Source organism: Ctenocephalides felis, unplaced genomic scaffold (genome assembly GCF_003426905.1).
Source record: "Ctenocephalides felis isolate EL2017-DRISC unplaced genomic scaffold, ASM342690v1 CF-g0.4_SCAFFOLD_01492, whole genome shotgun sequence".
Classification (NCBI taxonomy): Eukaryota; Metazoa; Arthropoda; class Insecta; order Siphonaptera; family Pulicidae; genus Ctenocephalides; species Ctenocephalides felis.
This window is the reverse complement of record NW_020537646.1, coordinates 43,366,330-43,380,801: the sequence shown is the minus strand read 5'-3', so window position 1 is coordinate 43,380,801 and position 14,472 is coordinate 43,366,330. Positions and strand designations below refer to the sequence as shown.

The 14,472-nt window shown below is 30.3% G+C and overlaps 1 pseudogene; it reads left to right on the top strand.

Annotated features, from left to right (window-relative positions):
• Positions 1 to 10,284: 10,284 nt before the first annotated feature.
• Positions 10,285 to 14,472, top strand: LOC113371270 (annotated as a pseudogene).

Below are 14,472 nucleotides of genomic sequence, written 5' to 3'. Positions count from 1 at the left end.
ATTCATATTTTATTAAATTAATTAATGCATAGAAGATTTACTTATGTGCAGATTGATTGTGGACTGGAAATCAATGCAGTCATTTAAAGTAATATGTCGACAGCCAATAATACTCTGATATGAATATAAATTTTTTTATATGAGTGAAAAAGGTATATATATATATATATATATATATATATATATATATATATATATTAGGGTGGTCCTTAATATGGACATTTTCGAATTTCTTTGCTCCCAAGGGCTCAAATGGTTCCAAATTGATAAAAAATAATTCTCTGAAAGTTTTAGCTCTTAATATTGCCTTTTTTATAGAGCGCAATTCCATCAAAATTTTGTATGGAAATAGCATGAAAAAATTTTCAAAAATTGCGCAGAGCGTTTTTAATTTTCAATAAAAAATGACACAATCTTCACTTTTAATTAATTTGTCGCTAAGTTATACCTAACAATTTTTTTTTAAATTTTCAAAATAATTTCCATGCTATTTCCATACGAAGTTTGATTGAATTGCGCACTATCTAAAAGTTAATATTAAGAGCTAAAACTCTCAGAGAATTGTTTTTTATCAATTTGGAACCATTTGAACCCTTGGGAGCAAGGAAATTCGAAAATGTCCATATTAAGGACCACCCTAATATATATATATATATATATATATATATATATATTAGGGTGGTCCTCAAAATGGTCATTTTCGAATTTCCTTGCTCCCAGGGGCTCAAATGGTTCCAAATTGATAAAAAACAATTCTCTCAAAATTTTAGCTGTTAATATTAACGTTTAGATAGAGCGCAATTCAATCAAAGTTTGTATGGAAAGAGCATGGAAAAATTTTTGAAAATTAAAAAAAAATGTTTTAAGTATAACTTAGCGACAAATGAATGAGTTTTATTCATTCATTTGTTCGCTAAATTACATTTAAAAAACATTTTTAAAGTTTTTGAAAATTTTTTCATGCTATTTCCATACAAAACTTTGATTGAATTGCGCTCTATCTAAACGTTAATATTAAGAGCTAAAATTTTCAGAGAATTGTTTTTTATCTATTTGGAACCATTTGAGCCCCTGGGAGCAAGGAAATTCGAAAATGACCATTTTAAGGACCACCCTAATATATATGTATATTATATACACCATATGTATATAGACGTGCGAGGGCATCAAGCCAAAGTAAGCCAAGTTTTAATAATATAAAAAAATTTTAATTACTATGAATAGTTTTTAGACATACTTAGTTCGTCAAAAAGGGAAAACTGTAAAGACTTCCAGCTGTCGTGAACTTGTATATAGAAATATATATCTATATTTACAAATTTAAAATACAAATCACGTATGATGTAGTTAATTTCAACAAAGGATTTTTACTTTAACTTAAATAATCATGTTAAATTTGATGTTATATTTGATTCTAAAAAAAATATATGAGAACAAAACTATGAAGCAAACATTAATAAATATCTCAACATATAAATCACGTCACATCCCAATGCATATATAAATTTATTATACACACTCGATTGATTTCACGGTTTGCATTTCTGCGAATAGCGTTAAAAACGATTTAAACAGAAATTAACTATTGATTTTACTTAAATTCTATAAATATTTTTCAAAAGATGTACGAAACGGGGTTATAGAACTATTACATATAGTTATAAGTAAAATGAGTAAAAGTTTAAAGATAAATAATACAATGAAAATATATAAAAGTTCTTTATCGATCCCATTGTTTTAATTTATTTGTAATGAGAAAAATATCACAAAGAGGCAAACATACTTCCCGTTAAAACTAACCTGTAAAAATTTAGAGAAAAAAAATATCTCACATTGTTGCAAAGTTATGAGCTTTTAAGTGCAACTTAGAGCTTTGGTGAAATTATGATTCTTTATTTCATTTAAACTTTGGAACTATAACTGTGAATCATATTTCTAGGGCTTCTGTGAAAAATATTGCTGCAAATTTTCAAGAATTAAAACTTTTTGCTCATCTACGAATTTATTTTTTTTAGGTCGGTCGACTTTGAGATGCCCTCTTTTAAAAATGTACTAAAGTGTGTAAGTAAATTTGACCAAAAGTTGGCGCAAGTTTGTATGTATACATACAAAACAGTTTTCGATAGAAAATAATCCGTTGTTAGGGTCATAATACAATTTGACCAATTTTTTAATAAATTAAAAAAATATTTTTCATTATTTTATTTAAGAAATGGCCCGATTCGCAAAATAGTAAGTAAAAAGATATTTCAATATACTTTTTTTTGAAATTATAAAACTTTGAGAGTGTACATAAAAATTTAATATGTAATAAGAGTGTTCCTAGATGTAAGAATGCAGATAGATGTTTATAACCTAATTGTAATATAACATACAGTATTTTTGTAAATATTCTCTAATAATTTAGTAATATGTTAAAATCAAAACAAGAATTTTATTAGACGCAGTGGGTTGCATTATGCATTTTATTTCATAAGTAAAAGTTGAGTTTCTATCTCAAGTCGAAATGTTTCTTCTATCTTTTAAAAAGTGTCTAATTTAATTAAATAATACAACATGATCATAAAACCAAATATATATATATATATATATATATATATATATATGTATATAAGTATTTGTTTTCAGAAAATTTTCATTTTATTCTAATTGCACAAAATAATTGATATAAGTTCCAACAGATCTGGTGAAAAGATCTGTCGTAGTATATTGAAATTTAATATATAATATAGTTGTCATTATCATTTGCAATCTCGAAATTTAATTTTAATTTTATTTCATTTAATTTAACTCCACAAAACGAAAATTTTTCAATTCAAACAGCTTACCTTACCGATAACTCTTTTGAGTAACATGATTTTAAATTGAAATATCATTAGAAAATTAACTATTTATAACCATAAACATTCAATTATTTTTAATTTATTATAGTAAATATAATTAGGTGCTATTAAGAGTAAATAAATCTTTGTATAATGTTAAATTACTATTATAATATTAAAATGGATAAAATTACTTACTACTTATTAATATATTATTAACATTATTTTGAATCTTTTAAATGCTTTTCATCTATTGGTTAAAGATGAAATTGGTTCAAGCATATAATTATTTTCTTATCTATGCCTATGTTATGTTATATTATATTTAAAAAAAGTTTTCATAAACCAACTGTAATTGCCATTAATTTCATCATCAAAAAATAGTCAAATAATGTGACTAATATATAAATATCTATAAACATGATTGAGTTTAAATAAAATAGGTCAATTTTTTAAAAGTTTTAAAATTAGGGTCAATTAATTTTTTATATAGTATTTATTTACTTTTGTTACCTTCCGGTAGGGTAAGTTCTCTCGAAAACTTTATTTCCATTTTGTGCACTCTTTGCTCCGTATCTCCGAAACGGCTGGACCAACCATTGCATATTTGCATTTTTGCATATCTTTACGTTTTGAAGGTTTCTGAACATTTTGGCATATCTTAGTTAGAAAAAACTAATGTGTGGGTATGCGTTGGTATGGATTCAATTTTTCGTCCTCGCTTTTGAGAGCAATTGATTTCAACTGATTTGAGTTATTCAAAAAGCATCAGACTCCTATTGAAAAGATGTGCTGATTCATTTTTTACAAAGGTTGGTCCAGCCGTTTCGGAGATACGGAGCAAAGAGTGCAGAAAATGGAAATGAAGTTTTTGAGAAAACGGAGCATCCGATTTGAATGCTTCGAAAAACATTTCACTTATATTGCCGTAATGAAGAAATGTTCAAATTTTTTCATAGGTAGGTCCAGCGGTGTCAATGATTCAGAAGAAAAGTTTTAAAAAATATCATTTGGCAATTTGGCGACATGAGTGGGTATCAAAAACTTAATTATAATAATAATTATAACTTAATTATATGTTAATAATAAAACTTAATTATAATATAATAATTTTCAAAATTTTCAAAGTTAAAAAAAAATAAAATCTCAAAATAATTGAGTTTTCAAAAGATATCAGTATTATAAAAAATATTCAAATTTTTCAAAAAAATCCTAACTTTCAAAAAAGGCAATTTTTTCAATGCTCATTTACTTCATATAATTGTAAAATTTTCAAAAATGTTGGAAAAATGGAAAAATTCAAAATGCTCAAAAAACAATATTTTTCTTTTCTGAGCTTTTCAAAACTTTAAGTTACGTTACGGGAGGTTTCAAACGAAAATCTCGAACTACCAAATAAGTTTTTTATGTTCAAAATTTAACTGAAGAGCTCTAAAACTAGTTTATTATAATTGTAATGTTGTAAAATATGATTTTTCAACTTTAACCACAAAAAATTGTGGCTACTCTTTACTTATTGTCAATAAAAATTAACTACTGGGTTGTTCGGAAAGTAACTTAGTTTTTATAGACACTTTTGCACGTAATTTTCGTACAATAAACAATTACTTTAATAAATTATGTATTGGCAGTTTTGATCGAACATATTTTTTCATATTTCTGATTTTGGTCGTTCAAAATACTGATCAAAGTGTTTTTTGACAGGCTGATTTGAAGTAAAGATTTCACCACCTAAAGTTTTTTTGTGACCGAAACAAATAATGGTCCGATGATGGTCTGGAGAATATGATGAATGTGTCATTGGGTCCCATTCAAGCTTCTGGTGATTGACCAAATTATTGTGAGGTCTTGCGTCGTCTTGATGCAGAACTATACCTTGTTGTGGGTTAATTCTGACCTTTTCTATTGAAATATATCTTTAGTTTATTCAGCTGATGACATAAGGCATCCGAATTAATCGTTATGTTATCCTGGAAAAGCTGAAAAATGAACAATTTCTGAGCATGACCTTTTTCTGGCAAATTTCAGCTTTGCACCTTTTTTGAGCAGGTTCTTTTTTTGTTTCATGGACAATGGCGTGTATTGTATTTCTCACATCCCATTTGAAATTCCTAGTGACAGTTCGCTTCAAAACCTGATAATTTTCAAGACTTTTCAGAGGCGAATCGCGGACGCCAGTGCGACGACACATGTTTCTTTCTATGAGAACCATACATTGAGTTTCGAGGAAAATCCCAAATCCAAATCGTGGCACCTGCATGTAATCGATTAGAATTTTTTACACATATGCCTTAAAATATAAGTTTTCAAATCATATAATTATTATAGAGCTTAAGTATAATGTTGGGTTCAAAAAATACAGTTAAATTCTGGTGGTAAAAAAAACGAAGTGACTTTCCGAACAACCTTATATATGTATATCCAACTCTTCTCTCATCTATGTGTTTATCCAAAGGATTTGATTCAAACAACTGTTGATATTTTTAACTTCCCGTAGGGCAAGTTATAGTAATCGCAAAAAAATCGAAAATGAAAAATTTTTATATATCTTTACGTTTCAATTTTTTTCAAAAATGTTAATTGTTTTTAAAAATATAATAATTTTTGGTACGGGAAGTTCCAGCCATTTGCCTTTATCATGGTCTTATAGAACTTACTGAAATATTACGGCCTTATGGCAAGTAGTTTAATTTTAAAAATTAATCAAAGTTTGAGAAAATGAGTAGTTTTTTGACGTTCGTTAAAATTAAAATTAGACGATTTACTTGGTATAACGATAAAGTCTTAATGAACATACTGAACCATTAAAGTCCTACGGAAACTGGTTCAATTATAAAAATTGTTGATTTTTGAAAATACTCCGAGTTAACGTGTTCGTTCGTTTTCATGTTATGTGTGATAAATCCACTCGGAATACATTTCTTCACTCATAAATTAATTTATTTTTTATTGATTAAGTCGATTATTTACACATATCGGGAAGTTCATGTAACTTGCCTCAAGGCAAAATACCAATACCAACTAGTTTTATTTTATTTCTCCCAAAAAGCTTATCAATTTGATAATTTTTATTTTGAACATGATAAAGAGGCGCCCTTGAATAAATTTGATTAGAAAACGAATAACATTCTATTCCATAGAAAATTATCTATATCAGGAACAATCTTTAAAATAAATTGCCGTGACAATTTTTCGGGTTTAAAATTTTGTCATTCGGAAAAATTTGCCGCCCCCCAAATTGTGCCGCCTCACTACTGCTTAAGGCACGATATGCGCCTCACTAATAGTTATCTTTAAACTTTGCTTCTTTAATTCAAGCTGATACTCAGCCACATCAGTAATTTGCCTCTTAAAAATCACACTTTCCATGGGATCAATGCCCATATAGAAATCGCACAGTACATTTTTAATTCTTCACTAAGATTTTTCAAATTAAATGTCACGTTTCTATGCTGGTAGAAGCAATTGAAGTGAGCTGCTCTTCTTCAATGGGCTGGGAATGTGGATTTCATGTCGATTTGAGTCAAACGTAACTAAAAATCTATTTTATTCATTGAGTAATAAATAAGGTTGTTTTCATTATATTAGTTTACATTCTCAAAAACATCGATAGCGCCGAAGAAGGCCATGGCAACGGAGGCGGCTTATGTCAAAGACTTCTTTATTAGTTCAAAATGACGACATTCGCAAAGGATTTTGAGTTCGATCAGTCTTTCCTATATGTGTAAATAATCGAATTAATCGATAAGAAATAGATTAATTTATGAGTGATTAAAAGTATTTCGAGTGGATTTATTACACTTAATTGAAAATAAACGAACGAATATGTTAACTCGCAGTAGGTATTCTCTTAAAGCAAATTTTCACAAATTAATATTTTTTATAATTGAACCAGTTTCCGTAGGGCTTTAATGGTTTAGTATGTTCATTAAGACCAAGTACTATTATCGTTATACCAAGTAAATCCTCTAATTGTAATATCAACAAATGTCAAAAAACTACTCATTATCTCAAACTTTGATAAATTTTTAAAATTATACTACTTGTCGTAAGGCCGTAATATTTCAGTAAGTTATATAAGACCTTGATATATATCGCTAAAAAAGTACCATAAAAATCGACTTAAATTTTTTTCAACAGTTAATTACAAGAAAACGGCTCGGTAGATTTTCACCTAAAACTAATCAGTAGCATTCCCAACTAATATCTTTCGAACAGTTTTTGAATTTTTGAAATCGATTCGGTAGTTTGAGATTAAATGTGGATGAAAAGTTTAACACTTTTTTCAAATTACAAAGAAACGGTTTGGCAGATCGTCTCACATAACTGACAAACGATAGTCCACATTGAGATACATCAAATGGCTTTTAAATTTCTGAAATCGGTTCAGACGTTTCTGAGAAAACGTCGATTAAAGGTCTAATTTTGACAAATGCCAGAAGAACGATACTAATTTTTGCAAACTTTGACGAATTTTTAAAACTAAACGAGTCGTCATAGGGCCATAATATTTTAGTATGATCTAGAAGACTATGGTATCTACCGCCAAAAAAATAATAATAAAAATCGTCGATTTTTTAAAAAAAAAAAAACTTTATTACAAGAAAACGGCCCGGCTGTTCTTTACCAAAAACTAATCAGCACGATTCCCAACAAATATCTTTCGAACGGTTTTTGAATTTTCAAAATCGATTAAGAATTGCGGGCTAAAACGTGGACGAAAAAATGTTCATTTTCTGCGATTTACAAAGAAACGGCTCGGTCGATCGTCACACAAAACTGAGAAACGCTAGTCCTCATTGAAATACATCGAATGGCTTTTAAATTTTTGAAATCGGTTCAACCGTTTTTGAGAAAACGTCGATTTACGGCAAAAAATCTGTTCACATACACATACACACACATACTTTTTCCAAATTTGGTCTCATTCGATTCAGAATGGCTTGAAACATCAAGAAAACGTACAATTAGCAATTCGGATTTTTTTATGAAAACATAAACTTCTCCTTCGGGAAGTTAATAAAATAAAAAAGCAGAATATAATGTGGTGTGAAATGCAAAACTTCTTCAAAAAACTATTTTGAATTTGATGTAATAAATAATAAACGTTAAAAGATCTAATATATGAGAAATTTTTATAATAAACATTTTGTAAAATAAACGATTTTAATAATTCTTAAATCTTCAATTTTTTAAAGTGTTAAATTAAATAATCATTATTATTATTATTAACATTAAAAATTAATTAGCGTTTATTTGCTTATGTTTTTGTTTGCTTATGGGTGAACATATTTCAAATCATATTCCGCGCCGTTAAATCTTTGCAGTAATGCCAGTGTAAAGGAAAGAATAGTATACTGTAAAATTCAAAAATTAATAATATTTTATCAAGAAACTTTTGAATTGTTAAAAACATTTTATATATCATATAATTTAACCTTTTATTACATAAATTCCAGAAAAACTGATCTAGATAAAAAATATTGTGATTTTTCGTAGTTTATTGACAAACAGAGGTGAGTTTGGTTAAAGATAAATAAATTTGCGCAAATTTATCAAAATATGTTTGATGTGTGTATAAGTATGTTTTAATTAGTGCACATGTAGAAACTACTCATATTTATTTTTAATTATTTTTGATGACGTATCTCGATCTCGGCTATGACAAGGAATATGTTTGACATACACCGCTTGACACATTGACACATACTTTGTCGGGTGCATTTTATCATTTAGTATGTTTTGTAGTGATTAATTAGCATAAGGCTTTCATAAAATAGTTTAAGAGATATTTTTATACAAAGGACGTGATATTTATATTGTGATTGATGTTTGTTGCTATTTGATATGTCAAATAATGTTATGAATGCTACAAAAAAATATTGACAAGTTCTGTGAAGAGGAAACGTCGTAGGCTGTGCCTGGACTTAATCCAATTTATTATTTAGGATTAGCGGTTTCTGGAAAATTTCAAGTTATGTAAGTTAATTACATGCTATTCGAATTGTTTAATAAGTGCAAATCATATTCGTACTAAATGCGGACATTATAATGTTTTATGAGTGATTGTATAACCAAATATTGTATAACGCATCTTGTCAAACTGCTGTTTGGCATTAGATAATTCATTCAAAATATGCTACATTTGAGAATTATTCATGTCATTGAATAAAATTTTAGATTTCGAAATCGAACTTGTACAAATAAAGTCTATATGACATTCAAATAACAAGAATACACACATGGTATGATAATTTATGAGTCAAACATAGCCAAGGTTTCTAAAAGTTGGATATTTCATGGTGCAGCAAATGTTGATGTTACCTGTAATTGAAATTGACATTAATGCATTTATTAATAGATATATTCAATTTTTTTAAAATGTTCCCTCCAAACTTTAAATATGCGTGCTAGTGTATGTTTTATTCTTGAAATGAAATAAATGTGCAGACTAAATTTAGCAAATTCCTTGTCATACTATTACAATTTTTTTGACACACTTTGTAATTAATTATTACAATTGGTCTTTTTGAAATCAAATATAAATATAAACTGTGAATTTTGTATTATATTACTAGAAACAGAAATAGATTACATATGTACAAGTCCATCACTTATTGTTAATAGTAACATGAAAATTTCCAATCGTGTTACAAGAACCATCATATTGTAACATAACAAATGTTATGCTTTATTATGCTTTTATTATAAATGCAATAATTGCAGCAAATGATATGTTTACTTATTCACAATTTGTAAAATTATTTACTGCAAAAAATTATTTTATAATATTGTTTTTTTTATTCAGCTTTAGAAAATTATTTGATAATATAGTCACATTTATGCTTACTTTTAGTGCTGTTTCTCACTATCGAAATCAATTATTCATAAGGGTCAATCTTTATGTGTGACATAACGATTGCAGTTACATTAACTGTTTTTTTTTATCGAATATGATGCAAACATGCAACCGTTATTAATTTATTAAATTTCATAATTTATTTAGTAATAATTTCTTAATATTATTTACAGTTCTTAGTGAGGATTTCTGACCATTGATTGGATGAAAATCTTGCTGCAATCAGAATATGTACTACTCTCCGAGCGAAGATTAGTAAAATTTGCTACACCTTGAAACATTAAAATGGAAATATTGATTACGATGGGAACAATTTTTGATTTTAGTGTTTTAGAATTTTTGTTTTATTAAAAAGTGAATGAAATAGTTAATAGGCATGTAGTTTTGTGACAGTGTTTTTTTGTATTTTTTTAAGCCATTTATTTTATCTTTTTCATCACAGAACTATGGTTGCTGGATATCAACCATGTTGATATAGATTTTTCCATTGCAAGTTTGTGATTTACAATGCATAAGTAATATTTTTTTAAAATTAGAGCATTTTTATATAGTTTTATATATGCATATTATATATACATTTATATAATATAAAAGAATTTGAAAATGTCATTCTTAAATAATTTAAAGAAAGTGCTCCATTTCGTGGAGGCACCGATAGCAAAAAGAAAAAGCTTTACAATAACATAAGAATGGATATAGATCCAAAGGAATATTGGGATATGGTAGGAGAGCTTGGAGATGGTGCCTTTGGTAAAGTGTATAAGGCGCAAATAAGCTAACGGGTGAATTTGCTGCAGCTAAAATGTGCGCATTGGAAGGTGAAGACGATCTCAGTGATTTTATGGTTGAAATCGATATACTTTCGGAATGCAAACATCCTAATGTTGTTGAATTGCACGAAGCATTTTTTATTGAAGAGCAACTATGGATGCTTATAGAATACTGTGATGGTGGTGCCTTGGATAGTATAATGGTAGAATTGGAAAAGGGATTAAGTGAACCTCAAATTGCATATGTCTGTCAGCATATGTGTGAAGGTTTAAGTTTTTTGCACAAAAGTAAGGTTATACACAGAGACTTAAAAGCTGGTAACGTACTCTTAACTATGGCAGGGGGGAGTTAAATTGGCGGATTTTGGAGTTTCAGCAAAGAACAAGCATACATTACAAAAGCATGATACATTTATTGGTACACCTTATTGGATGGCTCCTGAGTTAGTACTGTGTGAAACATTCAGAGATAATCCTTATGATTTTAAAGTTGATATTTGGTCATTAGGAATCACTTTAATTGAATTAGCTCAAACTGAACCACCCAATCATGAAATGTCTCCTTTACGAGTTTTGCTGAAGATACAAAAAAATGATCCACCAAAACTTGATGCTCCATCAAAATGGTCAAAGGATTTTAATAATTTTTTAGCAAAGCTTTAACTAAAGATCCAATGCAACGTCCCTCAGCAGATGTTTTACTTAAACATCCTTTCATATGTCGAGAAATAGATTCAAAACCTATAAGAGACTTGTTATTAGAATACAAAGCAGATGTTGTTGAAGAAGAATTATTAGACTTGGAAGAATCTGAAGAAAACCGAAACTCTGCAATGCCAATAGATGTTGAAACACAATCTGTCCAGGACATAGATATAGATGCTAAGAGCTTGAAGAGTGAAAATGCTGTGGAAATTCCTGTGGAAGAGCCAAAGGTAATGGAACCAGTTAAACCTATTGATATTCCTAAAGAAGAAAAAGTAGTGGAGAAATCAAGTGAAAACAAACGTGAAGTCGAACAGGAAAATCATACCGAAAAGAAGAAAGTTAAAAAGCAATTGGCACCTGATCCGATTACCGATGTTGAGAAGAAATCTGTGAGTGGAAAAAGGGAAAAGGGTCCTGCACCAGCTCCACCAATTGGCAATATAGTACCTCCTGCACCTCCTTTACCTGTACCTCTTACATCTCAAACAATAAATACTATAGAAGAAATTTCTGAATCTTCTAAAACTGATAGCACGGATAATGTTTCTACTCAATGTAATAAAAAATATCCCAGTTATTAACTCAATGCCCGAAGATGCTATAAAATCTCCAATTGATAAGACTGAGCCAAAGTGTGAGGCTATAGCTACTTATGAGAAACCGGAAAAACAGGTTTCAGAAAATATTAAGCAACTTGTGGAGAAAGTTGAGAAAACATTAAATAAACAAAAACCACCATATACTATTCCAGAAAAAGGTAATAATGGCAATGCTCTGTTACAAGAAGGAAAGGAAGTTGTCGTTAGTAATGATGTGTCTAGAATTATTTCAGTAAGTCCAAATAGTGGAAGCAGCCCTGAGAATTTTGATTCTCTGAGAATGTCACCTGTTGAGAAGTCTAAACCTGTTGTATCAATCATTTCTTCTTCTCCAAATGCTGAAAGAGCAAAGCCAAATACATCCACTGTAACAATTAACACTGAGTTACCTGATTTATCCAACAGTCTGGCCAGTAACATCAGCCAAGTTACTGTTGTGACCATGCATCCTCCTATTATTATTGATGGTCACGTCCTTCCAAATAAAGGTAACATGGACAAAAATGAAGTTATAATTGTGGCAAATGATACTAATAAAACGCAAATAAATGAATCATCAACTGATGATGATTGTTACCCATCTTTGGATTCATTAGAATATTCTTTAAGTGGAACAAATGAGTCTTCCAGCAAAGATCCAATCAAAGGACAAAAATTAGATGAAAGTGAAGTTGTAATTGTTAATTCCAGCTATGTGAATGTAAATGATTCTGGTTTTACTAGTCCCGAGTCTGATGAAACAAAATCTCGCGATATGAGTCATGTATCAGTGGTATCAGTAGGTGAAGCAAAAATTGAAGTCAAAGATTCTTCAGCTATCAGTGTTTCTAGTGAATCTGATGTTCGCGGAAATGTTGGCGATTCTAATTATTCTCTAAAAAGAAATTCTCATTGTGATTTATCAAGTATTTCAACTGGCAGGAGTACGAGTAGTAAAAGTGATTCTGGAGATGAAACTCGCAACCTATCTCATGCTATTGCCAAACATAATAACAAGGGCGGTAAAGAAAATTCGCATATTTATCAACCAAATGGTCGGGAATTTTTAGCTCACAGCCGAGAAAATGTCAGTTATATTAAAAGGCAAGAGCGAGAGAAAAAAATTAAACAGAAAACAGTTGTTGATAAGCGTGAATCACCTGACAGTTCTGTTGGTTCTGTTGATTCTGAATGTGCTTCACTTTGTAGTCGTGGTGTCAAAGATCGGTCAGATGCCGAAAGTATTTCTACCACAGCTAGTCATGATAGTCATGCTGGTACACAACCAACCAATCCTGCCGATTTAGAGGAAGAAGTTATTCTTAGAAGGAAGAATGATGGTGCTTCTGAAAGAAGCACTTTTTCCAAAGAAGAATTGCATATTCGAAACTTGAAGAAGAAAACTAGGAAGCGCACTCGTAAATTCGAAATCGATGGCGTCATTGTCACAACAACTACCAGCAAAGTCATTTATGGAGATGAGGAAAATGGTAGAGTTTATGATGATCATATTTTTAGGAAACAAGAGTTACGAGAACTAAAAATGTTACAAAAACAAGAACAAAAGCAATTTCAAGATCTGTCGCAGAAAGAGCATCTTAATAAAGATCAACAAGACAAACGATTTGATCAAGAACGTCTTACGCTTGAAAGAAATTATGAGTCTGATTTAGAATCATTGAGTCATCAACAAAGACAGCAGGTTGAAAAGGCTGAGTCTCAAAATGAAGCCGAAATGAAAATGGCTTCGAAAAAAATACGCGCAGAGCAAGAACGAGAACTGAAATTATTCCGTGAAGGTTTAAAACAAGAGTTACGACTATTAAAGCAAGAAGTCGATCTCCTACCAAAGGATAAGCGTAAGGACGTTTTCAGAGTACGCAAGCAAGCTTTAGAAATAGAGCATGAGGAGAGAGACGAGCTTTCTTGGGCAATTTAAACGATAATCACGAGAGTTCTCTTCGCCGCCTGAGTGAATCACATCACGACCGAATTGCATTAATGGATCGCCAATTCCTTCAGCAGAAACAACAAGTGATGAGAACCCGTGAAGCGTTGCTTTGGGAGCTTGAAGAAAAGCAAATTCATGAAAAACACCAACTTGCTAAACGTCAACTAAAAGACATATTTTTCCTGCAAAGACACCAGATGATAATAAGACATGAAAAAGAACTGGAACAAATCAAACGTATGAATCAAAGAAAAGAGGAAGAACTTCTCAAACGGCAATCTGGTGAAAAGCGTACATTGCCAAAACGCATTCGGGCTGAAATGAAGGCTAGAGAAATGATGTTCCGTGAGTCTTTACGAATCAGCGTCATCCCTGATGCCGAGCAGGAGAGAGATAAATTGAAGAAATTTCAAGAAAAGAAAATGAAAAGAAACGCTATCGAGCGGAACAGCAACGTTTTGACTTGAAGCACCAGCGACAACTGGAGGAATTGAGAGCTACTAGTGACGCCACGATTCGAGAGTTGGAGCAGCTGCAAAATGAGAAAAGGAAAATGCTGCTGGAGCATGAAACTTCCAAGTTGAGAGAGAGGGATGACGCATACAGCGCGGAATAAGAGAGTGGAAAGCAAAATTGACTCCTAGAAAAACAACGATTGGAAGAAACTTTTGCTAGGCAATTGGAGGAACAAGAGCAAGAATTTGGGCCATGCGTATCATCTGGTTCTATGCGTATACCCAGATCCCCAAGAGACAATAGAGGGGCGATGTATCTAGATCGATAA